At 41.1% G+C, this 25140-nt stretch overlaps 1 long non-coding RNA gene across 1 annotated transcript; it reads right to left on the bottom strand.

Annotated features, from left to right (window-relative positions):
• Nucleotides 1–18437: 18437 nt before the first annotated feature.
• LOC145515046 (uncharacterized) lies at nt 18438–22907 on the bottom strand. Its single transcript, XR_014060646.1, has 2 exons — nt 22760–22907; nt 18438–21579 (listed from the first exon to the last, which is right to left on the bottom strand). It is a non-coding gene; the product is annotated as an uncharacterized LOC145515046 (long non-coding RNA).
• Between the last annotated feature and the right edge of the window lie 2233 nt (nt 22908–25140).

Here is a 25140-nt window from a genome sequence, read left to right as displayed (position 1 = left end):
TAAGCTCTATGACTATGAAAATACCTGTCATAGCCTGTAAGGTCTGGGTTCTGAAACTGGGTGTCCAGGCAACTGCTCTCAGAAGTACATATGCTACATAATGATTCTAGAGAAACAAGGCATTCCAACGAAATCCCCCTCCAGGAACCTATCAAGAGCAGGACTGTGAGACAAGATAGAAAATTTACACATTATTCTACAATTAAGTAAAGAAATTACAACTACTCCAGTTTCTGTAGATGACCTCATCTTCTTGATGACATCTTAGGCCTAGTCAAAACAGGCAGGGAAAGGATTTAAACATACCATCTATTGGTATTTCAGTAAACTGAGTCTCCTTTTGGTAAATAAATCTTGAGAATGTCTTTGCATACTCTGTGTGCACATGTATTTATATTAATACAAAATTTGTTGCTGTTGTTGTTTAGTCACTAAGTTATGTCTGACTCTTGTGACTCCATAGACTATAGCCCACCAGGTTCCTCTGTTCATGGGATTTCCCAGGCAAGAATACTGAAGTGGGCTGCCATTTCCTTCTCCAGGGGATTTTTCTGACCCAGGGGTCAAACCTGCATCTTTTGCATTGGCAGAAGAGTTCTTTACCACTGAGCAACTAGGGAAGTTCTTACATAAATTTATATCACATCATTTAGATAATCATTGAAAACATCTTATCAAGAAGAAAGATCTTCATGGTATCTTAAGTTCAAGACACCATGAAATTCAGTTCACTAGGGAGGACTGGGCTTAACAGGAACAACCTATAAGTGTGAATGTGCGTGCGCACGCGCGCGCGCGTGTATGTGTGTGTGTGTGTGTGTGTGTGTGTATGCGTGTTTATACCCAGGAGGTGGGTGTTCTAGGTTCAATCAAGAAAGAGTTCCTGGATCTAGAATGAGTTTGAATACAAACTAAGGATTGTGGGTTCAACCTCATGGGCAGCCTCTGTTGATACGGAATCAGACGCATTAGGATAATATAGCGTTTTAGGGGAAAGATGACTAGCAGGCTTTCCAAGATAGACCAGGAGGAAACAGCAAAACTTCTTGTTCACACAGGGCCAGCGTAGTGGTATGGGAAGGAAACAAGGGTCCAGCAAACACTGATGAGAAGTTCACAGTGTAAGAAGTAACAGGGCTGCGGGGAGAGAGACAGGGAGGAGAGCAAGCTGGCTTAGAAATGAACAGCTTGGTTTGGATGTTTTTTTGAAATGCTGCCTTTCAAAAGTCAACCAGACATTCATGCAAAGATCTGTTGTTGCTGTTCTCTCTAGTTATCTGGATATTTGTGATACAGATTATAATGAAAACAATGAGGATGGCACAAATTCTAAACCACTCTACCTGATATTTCCCCATAACTTATGATATAGTAAGGGCAGGAGAATAAAGGATAGGAGAGAAAATTTGTTCACCAATCCTAACTTCCTTCTACATATCACTAGATGGTTTGACACAATAGGAGGGTAACTATTTTTGAGGAAATGTTTTAGATATACTAACAAAAAGAATGCAGAAAAACAGAATCAATTCTTGTACACCCACTGGATGGTCGCTTTTGAAATATATGCTTTGAAGAACAATTAGCTCGGGGGCAATGCTGTGCCAGCCCACTTAACATTGAATGTGATGTTCTTCCTCACAAACCCTTCAAAAACATTTGTAAAGCATTTTCTGTGACAGTTTAACATTCTTTTTTTCAAATTGCAGACTGATTCAGCAGATCCTACAACTGTCATGATTTTTTATAAGTTTGAAAGAGAAATAACACATAAATGTGGTTTAAAAATCCAAAAAGTACATAAAGACATAAAACTAAAATGTACAAGTCTCTCTTCTTCCCCAACCTTTTGCATATCAAAGATAGCTATTGTTAACAGCTTCTCATTTATCTTTCCTTAAAAAGGACATAACACCACGTTCATTATTTCATTTTTATTTTATTATTTTTTTTTTCATTATTTCATTTTTAAATTTACACCAAGGCAATCCTATACCTTGCTTAATTTGCTCAATTTTGCATCACTGGAGTATTTCCCTGTCTATACATATCACTCTGACACATACTTTTAACAACTAGGTGGATGTGCCATATTTATATAGCTGGTCCCCTGCTGATGAACACGTAGGCTGTTACCAATGTTCTAGTATTACATCTAACGCTCAAATGAATAACCTCATATATATATATCTATAAGACTATCTGTAAAGTAATTTCTTAGATATGGAGTTTCTGGATCAAAGGAGATATTCATTTCTAATTTTAGTAAATTTTTCCTCATCACTTTTCAAAATGGTTTTCCTAATTTACATTTTCACCAGAAGCTGTAAAAGTACATATTCTCTTATATCCTTATTTAGCTGACTTATAAAGCTGACATTAATGACTATAACACTGCCAATTTGATTTGTTTATTTAATCATGAGTATAACTAAATATATTTTTTGTACAGAGAAGAACTCTTTGTATTTTTTTTGAATTAACTTGGGAAAAACTCAAGAACATGCTATTGCAAAACATTTTTATCAAATGCGTTTCCTAGTTTTACACTGAGAATCATTACCTAAGAGGTTTTAAGTTTGTAAAATTCCTAGAGTCAAGTCTCTGGTTCAGCGAGCCTCATCAAGAATTCACATTTCCAACAAACATGACCAGGGCTGAGGTTGTCTTATAAAAACAACAAGATAGAACCAATGACATTTACATCACACTCAACTTATGAAGCACAGCAGTAGGTGAAATTACCTGAAAAGAGACATATTTAGTGTCTTGAAGGAGAGATCTGATCAAAGAGAGATGATTGATGGCTTAGCAGTAAGATTAATGTTAGGATGGTGGTCTACAATATAACTGAAGGAAAAAATTGAGTACCAAGAATATCTTTTAGAGGGGTGGATGGGAAGTGAGGTGGGAGGGAGGTTCAAGAGGGAGGAGACATATGTATACCTATGGCTGATTCATGTTGAAGTTTGACAGAAAACAACAAAATTCTGTAAAGCAATTATCCTTCAATTAAAAAATAAATAAATTTTTAAAAAAGAGTATCTTTTATCTGAATTTCTAGACACTGCCATTTTTGAAATGGTTCATTTTATATTCACAAAGTAAGATGGGAATGACTGAATGTTGGCACCAAGATGACCCCTAGGGTGGGTATAAAGAAACAGATATGATGAATTCAGGTAGCCCTGGCCTGTAATTAATGAAATCCAGTGTGTAAGTCTTCAACCTAGACTGTACATTAGAATCATCTGGAGACTTTTATCTTTTTTGGCTGTGCTGGGTTTTTGTTGTGGCCCACGGGCTTTTTCTGGTTGCAGAACATGGGCTCTACAGCTTGCAGGTTCAGTAGTTGCAGTGCACAGACTAGGCTGCCATGAGGTGTGTGGAATCTTAGTTCCCTGACCAGGGATCAAACTAAGTCCCCTGCATTGGAAGGTGGATTCTTAACCACTGAACCACCAGAGAAGTCCCTGAAGAACTTCTTAAATCATCCAATGCCTGGATGCTACCCCAGACCCACTGAGTCTAGGCTTAAACACTAGTATTTTTTTTAAGTTTCCCCAGAAGATTCTAATGCGCAGCTAAATTTGAGGACCTCTTCATTAAGGTTTAGATATATTTTCAAGAGCTTCCTAAGGTCTTTGCTAATCTAGGGATCTTTCCTGAAACCTCATGACCACTAAGCCTTGCTGTGACAATCTGAAATCAGTATTCGGCATGATGTCTATTAGAAGGCCACGTAGGCAGAAAAGTTAGCCACATCAGGCACAATGAAAGGCAATGACTATAACGTTCCTGTGGGTCCCTGAAGGAATTAATCTTTACAAAAAGAAAAATCTAACTCACTCTACTAATGGAAGTATAATCTGGAGATCATTTTAGCAATTTAAATCAAGAGTCTTTAAAATGTACGTATCTGTTACCCATAAATCCCATTTCCAGAAACCAGGGATATTTACAAAGATGTAGGCATAGACTAGGATGTTAACTCTTGTGTTGTCTGTATCACAAAACTGGAAACAAGTCATCTAGTAAACATTAATAAACTCAATATTTACAGTGGAATATTATAAATCATTTAAAATGTGCCTAAAGTATGACTATCAGATTAGTCATTCATTGACTTAAAATGAGTGACATGGATAATGTTCAAATATATTTGAAGTGAAGAAGCAAGTTGTAAATTTCCACATGTAGCATATCTCACTTCTTTAAAATGACGTAAAGGAGCACATTTACCAAGGACTTTCTGAATTCTAGGTATGGTTCTAAACATTTTATAAATATTCATTCATTCATGCTTACAATCCCAGTGGTACCACCATTTTTTAGTTCACTTTAGAGATGAAATTGCTGGGACACAGAGAAGTTACTAATGTACCTGAGGTCACATAGCCAAAAAGTGGCAGAGCTTGGCTCTCAAATTCACATGCCCATGCTTAACTGCTACACTATACTGCTGCAGACATGTGTTTATATGCATAAAGTATCTAGAAGGAAAAAGGAAAGGTTTACTGCCTATCCTTTGCTAATAAATAATCTGTTTTTTCTATAATGAGCATACATGACATATATTTTTTCAAAGTTAGTACATATATATATACTATATATGTGTGTGTGTGTGTGTGTGTATTTTTTAGGTCAATGTGGCTTAGATGGTAAAGAATCTGTCTGCAATGTGGAAGACCCAGGTTTGATCCCTGGGTCAGGAAGATCCCCTGGAGAAAGAAATGGCAACCCATTCTTGCCTGGAGAATTTCATGGACAGAGGAGCCTGGCAGACTACAGTCCATGAGTTGTGAAGAGTCAGACACAATTGAGTGACTCACACTTTCACTTTCATATATTTTTAACTTTTTATTTTATATTGGAGTATAGCCACTTAGCAACGTTGTGATATTTTCAGGTGGAGAGCAAAGGGATGCAGCCATACATGTACATGTATCCATTCTCCCCCAGACTCCCTTCCCATTCAGGCTGCAACATAACTCTGAGCAGAGGTCCCTGTGCTGTTCAGTAGGTGCCTGTTGGTTGTCCAATTTAAATATAGCAGTGTGTACAGGATGATCCCTTCTAAATTTTTAAGGAATGGAAAATCCATTGACCATAACAAATAAAAATTAAAGGAAAATAAAAAAGATGTACAAAGGACAGGGAGGCTGGGCATCTGCCCAGTGAACAAAACTAAGGAGGAGAACTAGTCTCTAAAAATCTGCACAGGTCATAGCCTGACAGGTCCTTTCCATACCTGTTCTGCTGTACAACAGATGGTGCAAATACCCAAAATGAGGAAGGAGGCAGCAGCCAGAAGGTGAACTGGTAAATTCATCTGGGTAAGAGTTCTCTCAGGATAGGAAAGAATTTGAGAGGAGAGTTGAACAGGGAGAAGGAACTAGTGAGGAGACAGTGAAAATGCATGACAGTAAAGAGACTAGGTAAGTGGGAGGGTTAGTTAACTGAAGATGAAAGAGAGGACAGAGAGACAAGACCCCGCTTATACAAGACCTTAAGGAAGGAAGTGTGCAAGGGGACAACCCATCACACCTCCCCTGTCCTCACGTGATCTGATGAGCAGCTGGAGCTCAGAAAAGGCCAAACGTTTGGAGCAGGCAACTTACTGACGAAGGGATAGAGCTCATCACGGACACGTGGAATAACTTCACCGCAGTGATTTGGAGCCGAGCAGAAGCTAGACACCAGCGATCTGTGATGGTGCTGTTCAGCCTGTTAGTCTACTCCAAGTGACACCAGTAGAATTAAAAGGCAGCACTCAGGCCTTTGGCACGATGCTCTGTGCACTGACCCAGTGGCCTAGGCTTCTGGCTCACTGCGGTCATTAATGTCTGTCAGTTCGTGATGCTAGGTTGTAATTCCCCCCCGTTGACCACAGCTTCAGTGGGTAGAACTGCTTTGGAAAGTAGGACATTCATTCTGAGCTAGGGAAAAATTCTAGAATATATTTAAAGAAATGCAGCTAGCTGTGTTACTATTAGGACTACATAGTCATTCAAACTATGATAACAAGTTCAAACTATTACCTAATAAAAATACTTCTGGAATAAGTGACTGATATATAACCAATATATAAATGTGTGCTTCTGAAGTACTTGAAGGTGCTAGAAAACAGAAATTAAAACAGATTCTATTCAATATTTTAAGTACATCACTCCATCTTATTCCCATTTTCAGCTTCTATTTTAAGAAGAACTCTTCCCTTCTTCATAGGTTCCCCATCCTTATTACTGCCAATATAAGGTTAAATAAATATAGTTCCACTCCACATTTTGCTTCACTTAGCAGATGCACTCAATATTTTCACACAGTCACACTTAGAATTACAGCAAAAGACCACATTCAAGTCAAGAAACAATTGTCTTTTACAATCATTCTACAACCAGAACTCTCAAATTAATGAGTTTAATAGCAGATTTTTCCTCCTTTGGACACTAACCTCTTTCTGTCTTTAGATATAACATATGATACCTGGGAAGCATGCAAAAATTATGCACAGACATGCACTCAGATTGTAAAAACCTCATTGTAGAAATAGCTATCCCTACAGTAAGTAGTCATATAACTTTTTTTGCCTCCTTATTGCAGTACATAATTCACTCCTCTGCAAGTTCAAATTGCATATTACAGCACATTAATGTTGGTCTTCCTTTATAGCAACCTATCATATGGTTAGCATTCTCATTTATAACTTAAATTACTTTTATTTCTCCAGTCATTTCACCTAACTACTTTGAATCAAATGGGAAAACCCTCATATATCCCAGGTTTCAGAAATATGCAGTCATAAGAGCTGGCTGGAGTGCAATGTTACCCGTATATGTGGCTGCACACATGTCTGAGGTCAGTGGCCCTTCTGAATCCACAAAAACCAAAGGGATGTGTGTGGGGCTTCCTGATTCCATTTAGAAGCAGCCTCAGAAGTGGGTAGAACTGAAGACCAGCTATGCCTTTAATGAAGACCGTAGCCAAATGTATTGTTTTAAATAGAGAAGAACAAAGGTGGGGGGGTGGATTGGAACCCTCCAGTGGCTTCCCATTTACCCTAAGATGAGAATGGAAATATTGGCCTTTCCAGGTCTGGACCCTGTCTGCCTCTCTGGTCACCTCATGTACCCCTCTGCTTTGCTCCCCACCCCATCCTACAGAGATAATTTCACCTCTTTGAAAACAACTCTAATTCAATCCTTAGATCCTCTCAGAAACTCTTTCCTGGCCTCCCAACTGAATCACTTTGCTTAAGCATATAATCTTGGGCAGGATAATTTATTGAAAAATTTTGTTACATATACATATGTGGTTTTTCTTTCTTTCTCACATTTAAAGCTTGCAGCTTGACCTTTTTGTTCTTTGCATTACCAAGTTTTGCAGAGCAGAGAGCAAAAGACTCCTGTTTTGCCAGCAGTTTAAAACCATTGAAGAGATAATGCTAGACCTTCAGAGAGGAGACAGGTGAGAGCTCCTATCAGCAGTGGAGACCTTCTTGCTCCCAAATGGCCCTTCAAAGAAATGGCAAGACTTCCAAAGGATGGCTGACGGTGTTTCTGGAGAACTTAAGAGTTAAATAGAGGCAAGCCTCTGACCCTCAAGGATGCTTATGCATTGGACAATAAAGATATCAGCAATGACCATGAAGACCTGTGACCTGGAGGCCTATACTGCACTGTCCAGGTACCACCAGAGTTCTCTGGGTTTGGAGTGACCAGGAGGATGATGCAATCCCAACACAGAGTTGGAACCTCCCATTTACCTGGACGGAGGAAAACTAAGGCAATTTAAAAGAATGTGATACTTCTTGCATATCTGAGTTTTAGATACAAACATAATGTTCATATCTGCTATCAGTTCAGTTCATATCTGCTATCAGTTCAGTTCAGTCGCTCAGTCGTGTCCGACTCTTTGCAACCCCATATCTGCTATAGTCTCATCTTATTCACACATTGCACTCATCTATAGTTTCCAATTTTTCAAACACATATATATATGTTTTTTCTCATTAACGTCTTTTTTCTAAGCTCTGTGAGGAGAGGGACTGTCTGTGTTTTCTCACTATCCAACCTCAGGGTCTAGCACAACACTTAACACACAGTGGGTGTTGATACATACCTTTCTTAGACTTAATTGCATACAGTAAAATGCACAGATTCTAGGTGCACACTTCAGTGAATTTTGGCAAAAGTATCTACTCATTTAAGTAACACTTCAATCACTGTATAGAGCATTACCATCACCCTAGAAAGTTCTCTCATCTCTTTACAGTTGTATCCCTCTTTCTACCAGTGTGTGTTGGTGTGGTGTGTGCGCACTCAGTCGTGTCCGACTCTGTGACCCTATGGACTGCAGCCCACCAGGTTCCTCTGTCCCGTGAGATTTCCCAGGCTAGAATACTGGAGTGAGTTGCTGTTTCCTCCTCCAGGGGATCTTCCCGACCCAGGGATCGAATCTGCATCTCTCTGTCTCCTGCATTGGCAAGTGGATTCTTTATCACTTCTCCACCTGGGAAGCTCTTTGTACCAGAGGTGACCACTATTCTGATTTCTATCATCAAAGATGAGTCCTGCCAGTCCTTTCACTTGATGTAGACGGAAACATGCTGCATGAACTATCTTGCATCTTGCTTGACTGACTCATTATAATGATTTTGACATTCACCCATGTGTTGTATGAATGTGTAATTTGCTCCTTTTTTGGCACACACTAGTCCATTGCATGCAGTTACCACCATTTGTCTGTCCATCAACAAGAAAATGTAAACATGTTGTTTTGGATATTTTACTATTATGAATAAAGCTGCAATGAACATTCTTGCACACGTCATTCTGTAGAAATATGCTTCCACTCCTCTTGGGTAAACAGGTAGACGTTGAATGGCTGGACCATATGGTAGGTCTATGCTTACATAAGAAACTGTCAATTTTTCACAGTAGTTGTATGATTGTATACCTCCACCAACAATACATGAGCAGCCCAGTTGCTCTGCATCTGTTCCAGCATTAGATATTGTTAGTCTTTTCCAACTTTATAGGTTTTAGTAAACATATAGTAGCATCTTTCTGTGTTTTGTTTTGTTTTTTTGTTTGGCTACACAGCACAGCTTGCAGGATCTTACTTCCCCGACGAGAAATCAAACCTGGCCGCAGGCAGTGAAAGCACCAAGACCTAACCACTGGACTGATAGAGAATTCTCATAATATTGTAGTTTTAATTTGTCTGTTCCAGCAGGCTTAGAGTTCAATTTTTAATGAGTATTTAGAGCCATTCAGGTCGTCTATCTATTCTCTAATCAGTTTTGATAAGCTGCATTTTTTAAGAGTGTTGTATAATTTGGCAGCATAATCTGATATCCAGTTTAATACCTAACATTGATTTTTGCGTTTTCTCTCTTCTTTCTTGATCAGTCTTGTTAGGAGTTTATCAATTTTTTAAATACTTGTTCAATAATCAACTATTGGGCTTGGCATATTTATCTATTGCTTTCCATTTTTATGTTATTTCTTTTTTCTTCCCTGGTGCCTCAGATGGTAAAGAGTCTGCCTCCAATGCGGGAGGCCCGGGTTCAATCCCTGAATTGGAAAGATACCCTTAAGAATGAAATGGCAATCCACTCCAGTATTCTTACGTGGGGAATCCCATGGACAGAGGAGTCTGGCAGGCTACAGTCCATGGGGTCACAAACAGTCAGACATGACTGAGCGACTAACACACATTTCTTTTTACTTTGACTTCAGTTGCTGTTTTTCCTAGCTTTTTAAGGTAGAAGCTTATATAATTTTATATCTTTCTTCTTTTCTAAAATAAGCATTTAAAACTACAATTTTCTGTCTTAGCAGCATTGGAGATGTACCCTACAAATTTGACAGTTGGGTTTTTAATGTTATTTAGTCCAAAATAATTTCTAATTTCCCTTATAAATTCTTCTTTGAAACATGGATTATTTAGTAGTGTGTTTTTAGTCTCAAAATATTTCAGGAATTTGTAGAAACATTTTTATTCAGTTCAGTTCAGTCACTCAGTCGTGTCCGACTCTTTGCGACTCCATGAATTGCAGCACGCCAGGCCTCTCTGTCCATCACCAACTCCCGGAATCTACCCAAACCCATGTCCATCGAGTCAGTGACGCCATCCAACCATCTCATCCTGTCGTCCCCTTCTCCTCCTGCCCCTAATCCTTCCCAGCATTAGGGTCTTTTCCAATGAGTCAACTCTTCGCATGAGGTGGCCAAAGTATTGGAGTTTCAGCTTCAGCATCAGTCCTTCCAATGAACACCCAGGATTGATCTCCTTTGGGATGGATTGATTGGATCTCCTTGCAGTCCAAGGGACTCTCAAGAGTCTTCTCCAACACCACAGTTCAAAAGCATCAATTCTGCGGCGCTCAGCTTTCTTCACCGTCCAACTCTCATATCCATACATGACCACTGGAAAAAACACAGCCTTGACTAGACGGACTTTTGTTAGCAGAGAAATGTCTCTGCTTTTAAATATGCTATCTAGGTTGGCCATAACCTTCCTTCCAAGGAGTAAGCGTCTTTTAATTTCATGGCTGCAATCACCATCAGCAGTGATTTTGGAGCCCAAAAAAATAAAGTCTGACACTGTTTCCACTGTTTCCCCATCTATTTCCCATGAAGTGATGGGACCAGATGCCATGATCTTAGTTTTCTGAACGTTGAGCTTTAAGCCAACTTTTTCACTCTCCTCTTTCACCTTCATCAAGAGGCTCTTTAGTTCTTCTTCACTTTCTGCCATAAGGGTGGTGTCATCTGCATATCTGAGGTTATTGATATTTCTCCCAGCAATCTTTACTCCAGCTTGTGCTTCATCCAGCCCAGAGTTTCTCATGATGTACTCTGCATATAAGTTAAATAAGCAGGGTGACAATATACAGCTTTGACGTACTCCTTTTCCTATTTGGAACCAGTCTGTTGTTCCATGTCCAGTTCTAACTGTTGCTTCCTGACCTGTATACAGGTTTCTCAAGAGACAGGTCATATGTCCTGGTATTCCCATCTCTTTCAGAATTTTCCACAGTTTATTGTGATCCACACAGTCAAAGGCTTTGGCATAGTCAATAAAGCAGAAATAGATGTTTTTCTGGAACTCTCTTGCTTTTTTGATGATCCAGCTTCACGACCCAGATAATCACGATGGTGTGATCACTCACCTAGAGCCAGACATCCTGGAATGTGAAGTCAAGTGGGCCTTAGAAAGCATCACTACAAACAAAGCTAGTGGAGGTGATGGAATGCCAGTTGAGCTATTTCAAATCCTGAAAGATGATGCTGTGAAAGTGCTGCACTCAATATGCCAGCAAATTTGGAAAACTCAGCAGTGGCCACAAGACTGGAAAAGGTCAGTTTTCGTTCCAATCCCAAAGAAAGGCAATGCCAAAGAATGCTCAAACTACCGCACAATTGCACTCATCTCACATGCTAGTAAAGTAATGCTCAAAATTCTCCAAGCCAGGCTTCAGCAATATGTGAACCGTGAACTTCCAGATGTTCAAGCTGGTTTTAGAAAAGGCAGAGGAACCAGAGATGAAATTGCCAATATCTGCTGGATCATCGAAAAAGCAAGAGAGTTCCAGAAAACATTTTTATTACGGATTTCTAATTTAATATTGCCATGGCCAGAGAACACATTTTTGTATTATTTCAATTCTTGAAATTTTGAGGGGCTTGTTTTATGGCCCAGAATTGATCTATCTTGCTTAGTCTTTTATGTATACTTGATAAGAACACATGCTACACGTTTGTTAATTATATCACTTCAGTCGTGTCTGATTCTTTGCGACCTCATGGACTGTACCCACCAAGCTCCTCTGCTCATAGGATTCTCTAGGAAAGAATAGTGAAATGGGGTGCCACTTCCTCCACCATGGGATCTTCCCAACCCAGGGATCATGAACCCATGTCTCTTGTGTCTCCTGTATTGGCAGGTGGGTTCTTTACCAATAGTCCCACCTGGGAAGCCCCATGTAATAAATGTCTATTAAGTCAGGTTGGTTGACAGTGTTGTTCAAATCACCTATACCCTTTCTGATTTTTTGTCTCCTTTTCTATCAGTTACTGAGAAAGGAACACTGAGTATCCAACTCTGATTGTGGATTGATCTATTTCTCCCTTTAGTTCTGTCAATGTTTACTGCAAGTAGTTTGATGTACTATTTGACACACACACATTTAGGATTATCATGTTTTCTTGATGAATTGACTCTACTCTTATGAAATACCTCTCTCTCATGTCTGGTAATATTTCCTGTTTTGAAGTCTTTTTGTCTGATTAACAGAGGCGTACCATTTTTCTTATGAGTAGTGTTTGCCCAGCATATCTTTTTCCTTTTTGACTCTTCGTCTATCTGCAATTTTATACTTAAGGTGCATCACTGCAGATAGCACTTAGTTGTTTACCCATCCTGATAATCTTGGCTTTGTAACTGGAGTATTTCTCCCCATTTAAATGCAAATAGTCATTGATAAAGACTGGGTTTAAATATACTATTTGGGGTCTTTTCCCTCTGTTTTTCTTCTTCTAGCCTCTGATCCTTGACTACCCTTTCTTGCCTTCTTTCATACTCACTGAGTACCTTTTTAGAATTTCATTTTTTTCTTATTTGTTTGTAATTTGTGTGTGTATTTTCTATTGCTGCTCATGAGAATCATAATACACATTTATTAACTGAGTCAATGAGTGGTGCAGTGTGTACCCACCCCTACTAATACCTCATCAAGCCTGGGAGGAGACCACCACGAGCCCTAGTGCAGCCAAAATTAACAGCATGCCAGTGGAGTAGAAATGTTTTCATTTCAGGTTCACATTTTGACATTAAAGAGTTCTAGTCTCAACTCTAGCACAACTGCTTCTTGGTTTAGTTGCAGTTTTACTCCTTCCTTAATCCAATTATCTTTTCATCTATTAAATACACATTTCTTCCTCTGGCTATATGTCAGAATTACCTTTGAAGGTTTTAAAAACTATGGATGCCTAGATCCTATCCAAGATCTACTGAATCAGGATCTTCAGAAAGCTTCCAATATACAGATAAAGTTGAGAACCACTACATTACTGACTGTCCATTAAATTCTGGGCTGGGCCCTGGCTATAAGCAATAATCCTTTAATGCCTCCTACCTATGTGCCACAAAGCAAGTTCCCTAACAGAAATGTATACAAGTTCCTTCTCTCTTCTAATTATGTACAAGGCTAGAAGGAGGAAAAAAATAGAAACTAAAGAAGCTCATCAAGTTTCTAATAGGTTTTTTTTTCCTCCCTTTTCTTTTCTAGAGATTGGCCTCCTTGAGGCACTTCGTAATTCAAACTAATACCATAGGAAAAGGGAGGCGTGTTGGAACTGCAATAGCAAAATCTAATGGAAGCAAAAGAAAATTACAAAAAAAAAAAAGAAAATAGCCTTATCAATAATGTACTAGATATTAGCCATAAAAAGGAACGCACTTGAATCAGTTCTAATGAGGTAGATGAACCTAGAGCCTATCATACAGGGTGAAGTAAGTCAGAAAGAGAAAGACGAATATTGTATATTAACATATATATATGGAATCTAGAAAGATGGTACTGATGAACGTATTTGCAGGGCAGCAATGGAGACACAGATGTTGTTGCTGTTGTTCAGTCTTCAAGTCATGTCTGACTCTTTGCGACCTTATGGACTGCAGCACACCAGGCTTCCCTGTCTTTCACTATCTTTCAGAGTTTACTTAAACTCATGGTCTTTGAGTTAATGATGCTGATATAGACGCAGACATAGAGAACAGAATAGTGGACACAGTGGTGGAAGGAGAAGGTGGGACAAATTGAGAGAGTAGCATTGAAACATATAAGTTACCATATATAACATTAGATAGCCAGTAGGAATTAGCTGTATGATGCAGGGAGCTCAAATCCAGTGCTCTGTGACAACTAGAGGGGTGGTATGGGGTGGGAGGTGGGAGGGAGTTTCAAGAGGGAGGAGACATGTGTATACCTATGGTTGATTTATGTTGATGCATGGCAGAGACCAATACAATACTGTAAAGCAATTATCCTCCAATTAAAAATAAATAAATTTAAAAAATAGTGTACTAGAAAAAGAAGCATTACCCCTTCACATTTCCTCGTTGTGTTCTCTGTGTATGGACTGTGCATTCTTATAATGCTCGAATTATTTCTAAGCCATTGACTCCATTTCTACTCAGTGGATGCTCTGGTTGGTCTGTCATGACCAGCTAGCAGAAGCTAGTGGATACTCATGCAATCAGGGTCTTGGGGCCCTACAAGGCCATAATCATACCCAAAGTCCAGTGAATTCCTTAATCTTTTCAATGGGGCAGAGCATGCTTTGGGATTTACCATTCACCCTGAAAGCTTCGTTGATAGCTGAGACACTTGCTCTTTTCCAAATTACTAGAGTTATGTGTGCGGTACCATGAGTGTCATAACATGTGATTTTACCAGGCTTTTGTTTTTAGTCCATTTTGGGGTAGACAAGAATCATGTGATTATAGTGATACTTTGCATGGCTGCCCAGAAAATCAGGTAAGGCTGCCATACATGAAAACGGGCACCAGGTAGAGGTGCCCAGAAGCTAAATTCAAAATGTCCACTAACATCTCCCTCACCTTATGGGCCTGAATGCAAGCTGGAGGGGAACTGGGGTTTCACACACAGGTGAGAAAGCTCATTGCCTTGAACTGGGTGTGCCTTGTAGGCTGTCACACTAGCTTACAGGAAATCCTGCTGGGAACAGAGGAAGCAAGCTTCTCCCAAACAAGAGGTTTCAAACTGGAAGCATGCAGGCTGGAAATAACTGCATTAGGGTTTCTGCAGTCCTATATACACCTGTGTATGAGTTAGAAGGGCTTTCCTGGTGGCTCAGTGGTTAAAAAAAAACCCTGCCTGCCAATGCAGAAGACACAGGTTCAATCCCTGGATTGGGAAGATTCCCTGGAGGAGGAAATGGCAACCCACTCCAGTATTTGTGCCTGGTGAATCCCATGGACAGAAGAGCCTGGAGGGCTACAGTCCATGGGGTTGCAAAGAGTTGGGCACAATTTTGTGACTAAACAACAATGAGTTAGAAAAAGGTACTCCTAGGTCATCTATGAAGACCTACTCGAGAGCCCTCAGCTGAAACACAACCTACCCAATTGTACACGATGGCCCCGGAGGCCATACATGCTTTTTCTCTTTTTAAAATATCAGAATATTTTACCAAAAAAGACTCCACTGGATCTACATTTTCTCTTGAAAAACCAGAATGGTGGCACACTGAATTCACATTCCCACATGACAGCTGTCATAAATGTAATTAGCAGATGCCCATTTGAGATTGGCCATGTGCTCTCCAGTTCACTGCCATCCATTCCACTCCCCAGTATCCTTCACTCGGCTCACTTTGCTAACTAACCTGCCAGACACTAAGGACATTAAAGTTTGCAACCACTCAAGGATTTCAGGGCCCAGTGTAGCACACAGTGTCAGGGTTAGTTTTCCTTCTTGCCTCCCTGAAACAGTGAAAAGAGATTCCATGGGGACCAACACTGCTCTTACTTACATGGAGGTTAAACTGGTGGGATCTGGAGTTAGCTTGCCCTGAGTTTAAGGACCTTATCTGCCACTTCCTGACTTTTTGACCTCCACCTGAAATCTGATTCCTACTCACTTCTGCCTTTCCTTTAAGGTTCAGCCTGAAAGGCACCTCCTCCCAGAGGCTCTCTCAGACTGCCTCCCCCTGCAGGGATCAACTTGAACCTCAAAGGTTCACACCCTATATAGTGAGCCTACATGCCCTCATGGCAGTGGTCGGTGATCTAGGTAGGCTTCAGGGAGTCTATGCACCTGGCTGAAATGGAATGTAAAATATTGTGTATATGTGATTTTATGCATTTTGGGAAGAAGATAGTAGACAGCTTTCATCAGATCTCCAAATGGATTTGCAAACACAAAAGCTTTAAGAACCACTATTCAGAGCCTTTATCTATACTAATTTTCCCCATGTGGAGTTTACCTTTTAATATCTTATCACTCTTAATTATTATGTTTATTTATGTATCAGGTAAGATCACAGCCATGTTGCAGAAACAAACAACTCCAAAACCTCAGGAGCTTACAATAATAAATGTTTATTTCTCACGCGAAATCCACTCTGGTGCTAGATAATTCTTCCAGGCTACTGCCTTCCATTTAATGAGTCAGCTCATACTTTTATAGCAGCTTATGCTTCCACAACTGCCAACAGAGGGATGGAGAATCTCACACCAAGCAATCAAATCCTTCTTTCTAGAAACAAAACTTGTCACTTGCTCTTCCATTTCAATGGGCGAAACAAATTCTTACCGAACCTAGTGAGGGTAAGAAAGTTCTAACCTCCATATGCTCAAAAGAAGAGGACTGAAAATATTAGCAAGCAGTTGACCTAAAAGAGTAGACTACTGACCTAAGTAACTGTGGAAAATGGTATTTTGACTAGAAACTATAAAGCTAAAGGAAGAAAAAAACAGTATATAATCTTTGCACTTTAGTTAGTAGCTTCTCTCTCAGGGATGCAGGTTAATAATTCTGGAGCTATGTGTATACACTAGACTTGAACAAATATGTAAATAAATGGTAGATAATGGGAGCCAGGATTCTGTCAGAGAAAGAAATTTGCAAATAAGCAGGCAGGCCTGTATGCAGGTCAAGAAGGAACAGTTAGAACCGGGCGTGGAACAATGGATTGGTTTCAAATTGGGAAAAAAGTAGGTCAAGGCTGTAGATTGTCACCCTGCTTATTTAGCTTATATACAGGGTACATCAAGTGAAATGCTGGGCTGGATGAATCACAAGCTGGAATCAAGATTGCCTCAGATATGCATATCTGAGGTTATTGATATTTCTCCCGGAAATCTTGATGAGAGTGAAAGAGGAGACTGAAACAGCTGACTTAAAACTCAACATTCAAAAATCTATGATCATGACATCTGACCCCATCACTTCATGGCAAATAGATAGGGAAATAGTGGAAACAGTGGCAGATTTTATTTTCTTAGGCTCCAATATTACTGCCGACGGTGACTGCAACCACAAAATTAAAGGACACTTGCTCCTTGGAAGGGAAGCTGTGACAAACCTACAGTATACTAAAAAGCAGAGGCATTACTTTGCCAGTAAAGGTCCATATAGTCAAAGTTATGGTCTTTCCAGTAGTCATGTATGGACGTGAGAGTTAGACCATAAAGAAGGCATGCATATGCATGCATGCTAAGTTGCTTCAGTCGTATCCTGACTCTTTGTGACCCTATGGACTGTAGCCCTCCAGGCTCCTCTGTCCATGGAATTATCCAGGCAAGAATACTGAAGTGGGTTGGCACTTCCTTCTCCAGGGAACCTTCCCAACCAGGGATCAAACCTGCATCTCCAGTGTCTCTCTTGCATTGGCAGGCAAATTCTTTATTACTGAGCCACATGGGAGGCTTATATATGCATATACACATATATGTATATATAACTAAATATAAAATATAAAAATACATTCAATAATTCAGTATATAAAATAATGCAATAATTAACCTAGAAACTGTCTGGCACATAATAAATACTCAATAAATATCATGTATTATAAGATAATAAAAAGAAGAATCTAGCTGCTGATATGGACATATTCCCATGATATACATTCAAAAATCATCTCTCATCCTAACTGAAAGGTTTTTCTTGGGGTACTTATTGGTCCTACAAGTGAAGGAAGAGACAAAGATTCCTTCCTCCTCAATCTTGTTGTCTGAGTAGGGGGTGGGGGACTGAGGCCTGAGGTCTCAACCTTGGCATCTGGGCCCACTGCCTCTCAGAAACAGCTGCTCCTCTCTCCCTTGCCACTCACAGGCCAGAAGGGTTAGCGGAGGTGGATCTGAGCAGATGACCCCTGGAACCCACAGGTCAAACACAGGCTGGGAGAGGGGAGGGCCCCAAGGAGTAGCAGCTGCTGTTTGCTGGGCTGGGTCTCCTGGGGATTATTTGTTTAAGTTTCAGTGAAATGATTTTAATTTAGTGGATCTATGTTTTATGTTTAGTTTTTCAAAAAAAGATTTTCAATCTAGCCTCAGACCTCCCTAGAGGTTGTTGATAGTAATTTAAGTACTCAATTATTTGGTCTGATATGAGAACAATTGTTCGAGGTCACAGGCTTGACCAGGGGATCCCTACGTCAACCACCAAGACATTTCCTCTGCTTGTGTTATTATTTTATTCTTCGAAACAAATAATATAGCTAGATGTGATTTGAAATATTAAATCTACCAAAGACTTGCCTCTTACTCATCCCATTGTCTACTTCATTCTTTAAAGGCAATGACTTTATTAGTTCTCAGGTGTGCTTTTTGGATTCTTCCAGACTTTTTTTTTTTTTGCCCAAGCAGGTAAACATTTGAATATACATATTTGGTTTCAGTTTTGTTTTCTGTTATTTCTTTTAATAGGAAATATTTCTCAGGTCTCCATGATAGGTGCTACGTTTGTTTCCATGCACTAAAATGCATTCTGAATTTAATGACATTTTAAACAAACTAGTGTTTAATAATAATATCCCCATTCATTTGAAAAACAGTTCCTATGGGGGTTTAAGAGCACCTTTACTACACTGTATCACACAGCAGCTATAAGAAAAGGAGTGGATATATCTGTAAAAGTACTAAAAGATATACTAAGGAGAAATGTTTTGGAGTAACTATATTTACGCTTTGATTAAAACTGTCCCCAAAATATTCCAAAGTCACTGAGAGCGCACATAGAAGCCTACAACATTCTTCAGAAAGTTACATGCCAAACCAAGAACAATAGGAAAGGGAACAAAATGGATGAGAGTCAGGGCTGGGCGGTCAAAGGGGTCATTAGCAGAGTACATACTGTGCAAGGACATACCATTAGGTGGCACTTCTGGCTTCCTGGCTGGCATCGGCCCGACTGGTTGGTGCCTGTACCAAACTGCTGTCAGGCATTTTGAATCTCACCTGGTCATTAGCCTTATCTTTTCTGTTCAAGTATTTTAGCAAATTAATTTTCTTTTGAAATTAAACATGTATCTAATAAGAAAGGAATCTATGTGCAAGGTTTATGTATTTTATCCACAAAAAGAACTCAGTGCCTATGGCTGTGCAGTCCATAGCCTGCAATCCACTGATTTATAAACCATAGTTTTCCAAACGCTAAAGGATGCTTCTTCAACACTTCCAGCTGGACTCGAAATGTACCAGGGATTCTACCTCCAGTCTGGGAATGGCCTCTCAGTGCACTGAGGTGGATTAACTCCCTATTGTTCAAATCCCAAATGTGATCTTCCTCCTCAGCCTAAGCCACTTCAATACTGAGTGATAGGGGAGGAAGGTCCCTCTAGGATCATTCCCACCTAATAGGCTGCAAAGATAAGGACTGCTCATCAGAAATCAAAATCACCTCCGACAACTTTCAGGAGTCAGCAAACACAAAGGACCAAATAAGTATTTTTGGCTTTCTGGGCCAGATGGTCTCTGTGGACATTACTCAGCTCTGTCACTGCAGTGCAATATGGAAACAAAGGGGTATGGCTGTGTTCCAATAGAACATTCTTTACAAAAAGGGGCCTGTGCAAGCCATAGTTTATAAACTACTGAGGCTGACAAATACCGTTGCCAATACCTTATCTATCTCTAATTCATCACTGGTCAGAGGTATCAAAAACCCAACAGCAGATATGGACTCTGAGTCTTGGTTGAGACTTTATAGATTAGGAGACTTGCAGAGAATAAAAGGCCCCAAAGCGATTCCACTCAGCACTGCCCGGTGACCCCAAAGATAAAGGACTCTCTGATGGTGTGTGATATTTGACCTCCTGTACTCAAGGAAGTCCTGGTCCTTGGAGGCACAAGTTCACCCAAGATCCCCAACTGAGGAAGTGCACAGGAGCCCAATGAGGAAGGGAAGTTTCAATTTTTATTCTCTAATCTGAGTTTCTCTCTCTCTCTCTGCATTTGAACACTTGTCTCCAAAATTTAAGTAGAAATATATAGAGAATTGAAGGCTTCCCAAGTAGCTCAGTGGTAAAGAATCTACCTGCCAATGCAGGAGGCGTGAGTTTGATCCCTGGGTCTGGAAGCTCCCATGGAGGAGGAAATGGCAACCCACTCCAGTATTCCTGCCTGGAGAATTCCATGGACAGGGGAGGCTGGCGGGCTACAGTACATGGGGTCTCAAAGAGTTGGTCATGACTGAGCGACTAAGCATGCCCACACGAGTACAAAGAACTGAAATGTAGAAGTCAGTCACAAATCCCACCTGGGTTAGGCAGACTTTTCCTGATAAGACCCTATCTATTGTAAAGCTCCCACATCACCCAAGAAATCTATCTTTATCTTAAGTAATAAGCATTATGCCAGTCAATCTTTCTGTGGCAGGTTGACACATCATTAAATCAAACATGAGGATTAAAGAAAAACAAAGCCCCATCAAACCATGAAAACTCCCATTTCTTTTATATGTAATAATACAATAAAGGCAACTCTTAAAATTATACGATGTCCCACATTCAGCCTGACCAGGCGGGGTTATTCCAGGTTTTCTCCAAACATGCCATACCAACTGGAATGCCAATCTTAAACACAGTACTGAGGAGCTCAGGAACAGAAGAAGCAAACATAACAGAAACAATCATTTTCAAGTTCTCCTAAAAATGGCTGAAAGGTTTTGTGGGGTTTTTTGGTACCCAATTAGAGGTAAGGGGAAGTGGAGAAAGATCTAAAAATTGTGATTAGAGTATTATTTTTCCCTCTTGCTCCCAATTAAAGAGGGGTTTTTTCTTTCACTAGAGATGCACAGTTATTAAATCATGATGTCTTTCTTTAAAAAACCAATTTATAGCAGAGGGCTCCATACTGCTGCCACTTCTGCAAGGTTGCTTATAATTGCTCCATGCAACGCTTTGACTAATTAAATCACACAAGAGATTGTTTCTTAGTAACACACCTGGTCCACGCTTTGTTGTTGGCTTTCATTAAAGCACTGTGCCTCACGCTGCCTTGTAGCATGAAAGGATATTAATCAGGTAAATGGCCATTAAAAGTCATATCAATGTTTGCGGTGCAGTGATTATTTTCTTAAATCTTGAACAAAGGAGTTTTCTTTGAAATCTTGGGGCTGGTCTCCAACCATGGGAGAGAATAGCCACACTGAAATGCGTTTTTCAGCCTTACCAAGAAAGAAGGAAAAAAAGGAGCAAAATGCAAGGTGTGGCAAAAAGTAGGATTATATTCTCTTTGTTCTCGTGGGCTATTTGAGGCAAAGAGGAACAAGCTGAACACACTGAAATCAGTGTACAGCAAGTGGGGACAACAGGCAAGAAGTGCTCTCTGAAGGCCCCCCATTCCCTAGGAGAGAAAAGCTTCACTTTGGAGGCAATGCTGCTAATTAGGCTGCATTTCAGAGCTCTGGTTAGAAATAAAAATGTCCACGGAATCAAATGCTACTTACATATTAAACAGAAAAGGGAGAACGTCACAAATGCCTCCTTCTGTCCACAAAGTACTGTTTATGGTCTCACGGATCGGATTCTATATCTGGACCTGGAACATGGTAACAGAAGTCTGACTCCCCAGTTACTCTGCCCCTCAGTCCTGGGGCACCCCCCCCAAATCAATATGTATTTATATAACTATGCCTACTTCCAACAGAGCAAACATTCCATTCAGTAAAGGAAAGAGTGTGGCTACATACACACACACCCTGGGAAAAATGACTAGCTTGCCAAAGGCACCTACCTTGGATCCTACAAACTTTTCTTTTTTCTGCCATAAATGACTATTTTTTCTGGGTTGAGTAAGTGGCCTTGCTGAAGCTAGGATAAAGCATTCTGCTTCAGAACCCAGGCTATGGTATACGAATTCTGGGGTTTGGAATTTCAGGTCTGCAACTTCACAGCGGTGTGACTATGAGCAAATTACTTAAACCCTCTGTGTCTTGGTTTTCTCATAAAGCACACACAGTAACAGTAATAAACTCCTATGGTTATTATGCGAATAAAATGAATTTTTATATAATATATATAGTCAGATATATACACAATATGTATCATATATATGATATTTGATACATACTCAGTCTTCAATAAACGTTAGCTATAAAGCTCCTGATAGCTGCCAAAGGCTTACAAAAGATATGCTTCTATTCAAAGCTGAGAATCAAGCGGAAGACTCAGTAACTAAATACTCTACTACAGGTCACCCTTGGTAACACTGCACCATGAGAGGGGCATGAACTTGGACTGGTTCTCACCGAATTTATGAGGAAACCAAGTCAAGGGACTTAGGATTCTCCCAGCAAGGTCCCCAGCAAGAGGCTTCTGCCTAAGGACAAGCGCTCCATGCCTGGGCTGCCCTGAGGCCACTGTCCACGGTGTTCCCTGCACCAGATCACCCAGAGGAGGGATGGGGCTGAAATCAAACCAGCACCCCGCTCTCCACGCGTGTGGATATGTCGGCCCAGAGCAGGTGCCATTTTCTGCTCTCACGGAGCTGGCGGGCTGGCTTCGCCTGAGAGGGCCCGCTGATGGGGGAGGCCTCTGGGCAACTTCTCCCTTCAGCTAGCTACGGGACTTAACTTAAAGGAACTTCCCAGGGGAGAGAGCAGGTAAGTCAGTCAGGTCGCCAACATGCAATGTGACAGAAGGCCCAGTTTAAATTAGCTCAGCTAGAAAGAAAGCGGAGGGCTGCCACAGCTGGGAAGCCCAGGGGTGGATTTACATACACATGGCCCAGTTCAGACATCTGACTGCTCCAGGTTTCGTTCTCTCTCCCCCTGAAACATGGTAGATTTCAGGGCTGACTCCATTTTCGGTAGGCAGTCCTCATGGTGACAGGCATGACCGCTGACAGCGTCTCCTCCGCACGAGTGCAAGAGCGCCTCTCTCAGCGACGGGAACTTGCCCCTCATTGGCTGGAATCTGGTCACGTGTCAACACCTGACCCAATCACTCTGGAGAGAAGGGAGTTCATACATTGATTGGTCAGGTTGGAATCACAGGAAGCTTCCGGAGCTGTGGGGGGAAGTCAGAACTACTGGATCCTCAAGGCTGAGGGTTAGAGGCTGAGGAGGTTTGTGGAACCGAGATGCTGCTTCTAGAAGCAGCGTGAATGGATGCTGGCCCAGTAAAATGGCAGGTGTTCACCAGAGTGGAGAAAGAAGAGGCCGTGTAGGACTGGAAAGACAGGTAGGAGGAAAGCAAGAAAGAAGGTTATCTCCCCTCGGGTGTCCATTTACTGGTCTACTGACCTGTCCAAAGAGGGTTGCTGCTGCTGCTGCTGCTAAGTCCCTTCAGTCGTGTCCGACTCTGTGCAACCCCATAGACGGAAGCCCACCAGGCTCCCCCGTCCCTGGGATTCTCCAGGCAAGAACACTGGAGTGGGTTGCCATTTCCTTCTCCAATGCATGAAAGTGAAAAGGGAAAGTGAAGTCACTCAGTCGTATCCGACTCTTAGCGACCCCATGGACGGAAAATCCTCCGTCCATGGGATTTTCCAGGCAAGAGTACTGGAGTGGGGTGCCATTGCCTTCTCCTTCCAAAGAGGGTTGCTCACTGCTAAACTGACATGGACACCTCTAGAAGGCCCTGCAATGGCCGCAGAAACTACCTGCTTCTTGAAGGCTGTGGTTCTCACATTCAGTTCAGTTCAGTTCAGTCGCTCAGTCGTGTCCGACTCTTTGCGACCCCATGAATTGCAGCACGCCAGGCCTCTCTGTCCATCACCAACTCCCGGAATCTACCCAAACCCATGTCCATCGAGTCGGTGATGCCATCCAACCATCTCATCCTCTGTCGTCCCCTTCTCCTCCCGCCCCCAATCCTACCCAGCATTAGGGTCTTTTCCAATGAGTCAACTCTTCACATGAAGTGGCCAAAGTATTAGAGTTTCAGCTTCAACATCAGTCCTTCCAATGAACACCCAGGATTGATCTCTTTTAGGATGGATTGATTGGATCTCCTTGCAGTCCAAGGGACTCTCAAGAGGCTTCTCCAACACCACAGTTCAAAAGCATCAATTCTGCAGCACTCAGCTTTCCTCACCGTCCAACTCTCACATCCATACATGACCACTGGAAAAACCATAGCCTTGACTAGACAGACCTTTGTTGGCAAAGTAATGTCTCTGCTTTTAAATATGCTATCTAGGTTGGCCATAACCTTCCTTCCAAGGAGTAAGCGTCTTTTAATTTCATGGCTGCAATCACCATCAGCAGTGATTTTGGAGCCCCAAAAAATAAAGTCTGACACTGTTTCCACTGTTTCCCCATCTATTTCCCATGAAGTGATGGGACCAGATGCCATGATCTTACTTTTCTGAATGTTGAGCTATAAGCCAACTTTTTCACTCTCCTCTTTCACCTTCATCAAGAGGCTCTTTAGTTCTTCTTCACTTTCTGCCATAAGGGTGGTGTCATCCACATATCTGAGGTTATTGATATTTCTCCCGGAAATCTTGATTCCAGCTTGTGTTTCTTCCAGCCCAGCGTTTCTCATGATGTACTCTGCATATAAGTTAAATAAGCAGGGTGACAATGTACAGCCTTGACGTATTCCGGTTCTCACATTGACTGTACATTAAAATCACCTGAGGAGTATTCTAAATATCCTAGTGCCTGAACACCACCAGAGATTCTAATTTTAACTGATGAGATTAGGGGGAGGTGAAGCCAGGTATGGGTATTTTTTAAAAGCTTCCTCAAGTGCTTCTGTTAGCAGTCATGTTTGAGACGCACTGTCTTGATTTGGGGGCAGGCTGGGGGGCTGCTCTGTTCGCTAATGAGAGAATAAGTATATTAAAGGGGACCACACTTATCTTCTCACTATTTTGCTTTACACTGCTCCTAATATTTTTTATCCTCGTCTCAACAGACATGATATCATCATGCATGCTAAGTCACCTCAGTTGTGTCCGACTCTGCGACCCTATGGACCGTAGCCCACCAGGCTCCTCTGTCCATGGGATTCTCCAGGCAAGAATACTGCAGTGGGTTGCCATTTCCTTCTCCAGGGGATCTTCCCAACCCAGGGATAGAATCCACATCTCTTATGTCTCCTGCACTGGCAGGCGGGTTCTTTACCACAAGTGCCACCTGGGAAGCACAAT

The sequence above is a fragment of the Giraffa tippelskirchi genome, chromosome 7, assembly GCF_054371585.1.
Source record: "Giraffa tippelskirchi isolate mGirTip1 chromosome 7, T2T-mGirTip1v1.2.pri, whole genome shotgun sequence".
NCBI lineage: Eukaryota > Metazoa > Chordata > Mammalia > Artiodactyla > Giraffidae > Giraffa > Giraffa tippelskirchi.
The sequence above is the reverse complement of the archived record's forward strand: the minus strand, read 5'-3'. Positions and strand labels throughout refer to the sequence as shown.